A 3,725-nucleotide genomic window follows, 5' to 3' on the forward strand; every position below is an offset into this window, starting at 1 on the left:
AAAACAAAGGTGATAAGTATAAAGGCCTGAATCCAGACCTAATTAGGTGCAATATGAACTGAGATAAAGACAACGTGTGTAATAATCAGCAAGTGTACATATATTATAAATAAAAATGTAAAGGCCTGGTCCCTGACCAAACTATGGATCACTATATGGATTGTGATGAAAACAACGTGCACAATACTCAACAAGTGAACATAAATGATGTATTCAACATGGTAGGACTAACACGTCCTAAATAAAAGGGCACAAAAAGCTCTGTGCAAAGAAACCTGTGACAACCAAAAAGCAAAGAAATACAGTATATGTGCAAAACTAATCATACAAGATGCATGAAACTAAAAATGCACCTTATAATCAGGATTGATGCCAGTGAAAAACGCACAGTGGAAATAAACGTGCGTCAATAAGCACAAAAAATAATGAAAGCAACGTGACATATAACAAATAATTAGTGACCATCAAAATAAACATAAGTGATCATCAAATCAGCATAAAGTCCATGGAAATAGACTGCCAACTCCAATTGAACAAAGCAACTGGGTGAAATGAATGATAAATCCATCACAGGCTAAAATGCCTCCTCACCTCCACGCCAAGACCCCAAGGGGCCAAACAGCTTTCAGGCCTCACACTCCCAGGGCCCTTAATAGACATCCAAGATGATAGAATGACACCGATCACAGGAATATGGCCTTCCTCGCCGTATAACCAGAATGATTTCAGTGGTGTTGAAACTGGTAATCCTTTTCACAGGAACATCAGCTGGCTCAGACGCACCCCAGAGGAGAAAGAGAGAGCGCTCCCATAGTGTAGTGATTTTAAAGCAAAAACTTTAATGGAGAAATGCCAAATGAACACTTACATCACATCAGTTGAAATCAGGCCTCAAACACATGTATTGATATGAATAAGTATAAATCAGCGCACATATATATATATAAAATCCTCAGAAATCCCTTAAAGTCATATCAATATCCTTCCCCTGAAGTACTAATAAAACATATATTCATTGACTTAAACCCAAAAATCAAGACCCAAAGAGATTACCCAAAAATAAAAAATATCAAATATATATAAAAGAACAAAAATAAAATAAAGTCCCAATATGCAAAGTGTCCAAATAATGTGTCCAAACAAAGATCAATTTCTTGATAGGAAGACGCTTCCTACTCCACTGAAGAAGATGCAAATCAAACACAGGTGCTCTTCAAATACCTCAAAAAACAAAATCTCAACATAGTATATTACCTTTTAAATCCCAGAACTAAAGTGCCACACGTGTATCATGCAAAAAAAAAAACACACTCCAGTGTCACAGCACTCATGTGAAAAAAAAAAAAAAAATTTAAATATCACTGCAAACTATATATAAAGTGCATAATTACCCTAAAACAAACAAATTCCAGCTTGTAATCAACCACATATGTACAGAGTGTCCTTAGATTGGTATCCTCTTGTTTCTCAGGACCTCACAAACAGACCAGGAATCAGTATGTAAATTACAATCATATATAAAATTTATTGTAGCCACTTACATATAAAAACGATAAGATCAGCAAGACAGCATCAAACTCCTCATGCCCAGTATACGATCCCCTTTCCGTGTGTAGAGGGTCTCCCGATCACCAGGTAATTCCCCCTTGCTACTCCTATCCAGCACTATCACTTTGTAGCTCTGGGGGACACCTGAAGTGCACCGTTACTCTCCAGACTTCCAACACACAGGGATTCCAGAATCCAGAATGGCTGCCGCAGCACTTCCGGGAACGTCACGTGCCCTGCACGCGTTTCGTCTCTTCTGGACTTTGTCAACAAGGATCATGTATTGATATGGGTTTATACTTCTAGGGTGTACCAAAATGGCGGCGACCATCACCACGCTCAGCTAACAGACCCACACGTTACATCACTGTCCCGTGACTTCATAAGGGTACTGATGGATACTGGTGGTAAACCCTCTTAGAGTTTGGACTGCTGCCTTTCTGGTGCGGCCTTGAGGTCCTTTCCATACATACACTTGGAATAAAAGAAAAGGAGCACCCGGTGTCCAAAAGAATTCCCTTTCTGATAGTAGGTTAAGAGGCATTTATTGAGAGTAACAGCAAGTACATCAAACCAACCTGTTTCGGGAGAAAAGACTCAGCCTTCTTCAGGGCTATCAAACAAATACGAAAAATATACAGAGAAACAAATATATGAGAAAGGAAAAAAATGGTATGTATATTAAGAACACACACCTATATCTATCTATCTATCTATCTATCTATCTATCTATCTATCTATCTATCTATCTATCTATTATCTATCTATCTATTATCTATCTATCTATCTATCTATCTATTATCTATCTATCTATCTATCTATCTATCTATCTATCTATTATCTATCTATCTATCTATCTATCTATCTATCTATCTATCTATCTATTATCTATCTATCTATCTATTATCTATCTATCTATCTATCTATCTATCTATCTATCTATCTATTATCTATCTATCTATCTATCTATCTATCTATCTATCTATTATCTATCTATCTATCTATTATCTATCTATCTATCTATCTATCTATCTATCTATCTATTATCTATCTATCTATCTATCTATCTATCTATCTATCTATCTATTATCTATCTATCTATCTATCTATCTATCTATCTATTATCTATCTATCTATTATCTATCTATCTATCTATCTATCTATCTATCTATCTATCTATCTATTATCTATCTATCTATCTATCTATCTATCTATCTATCTATATATCTATTATCTATCTATCTATCTATCTATCTATCTATCTATCTATCTATTATCTATCTATTATCTATCTATCTATCTATCTATCTATCTATCTATCTATCTATCTATCTATCTATCTATTATCTATCTATTATCTATCTATCTATCTATCTATCTATTATCTATCTATCTATCTATCTATCTATCTATCTATCTATCTATCTATTATCTATCTATCTATCTATCTATCTATCTATCTATCTATCTATTATCTATCTATCTATCTATCTATCTATTATCTATCTATCTATTATCTATCTATCTATCTATCTATCTATCTATCTATTATCTATCTATCTATCTATCTATCTATCTATCTATCTATCTATTATCTATCTATCTATCTATCTATCTATCTATCTATCTATCTATCTATCTATCTATCTATTATCTATCTATCTCTATCTATCTATCTATCTATCTATCTATCTATTTATTATCTATCTATCTATCTATCTATCTATCTATCTATCTATCTATCTATCTATCTATTATCTATCTATCTATCTATCTATCTATCTATCTATCTATCTATTATCTATCTATCTATCTATCTATCTATCTATCTATTCAGTTGTATCTGACCCTTGGCGATTGCATGGACCATCACTTGTAAGTGACTTTTTCCATGAATTCTCTTAGCAATTATTTTACAGGGTAGGTTGCCAGGTCTTTCCCCATATATGTTTGAAATTGACACGTGGTGTGTTTTATTTAAAGACACAGTAATATTGGACACAATTTATGAAAATGGAGGATAAGTGCCTTGCATGTGATATTTTGAGAGATCATGCATTACCTTGTACAGTGTCACGTGGCATGCCTCATGTTTGAGTGTAAAAAAAACCTTCTGACACCGAAACATAAATATTTTCCCTACTATAGGCCGTGTGCCCAGGGCAACAAATGGAACC

The sequence above is a fragment of the Staurois parvus genome, unplaced genomic scaffold, assembly GCF_062004578.1.
Source record: "Staurois parvus isolate SC_StPar_1 unplaced genomic scaffold, SC_StPar_1.0 ptg000470l, whole genome shotgun sequence".
NCBI lineage: Eukaryota > Metazoa > Chordata > Amphibia > Anura > Ranidae > Staurois > Staurois parvus.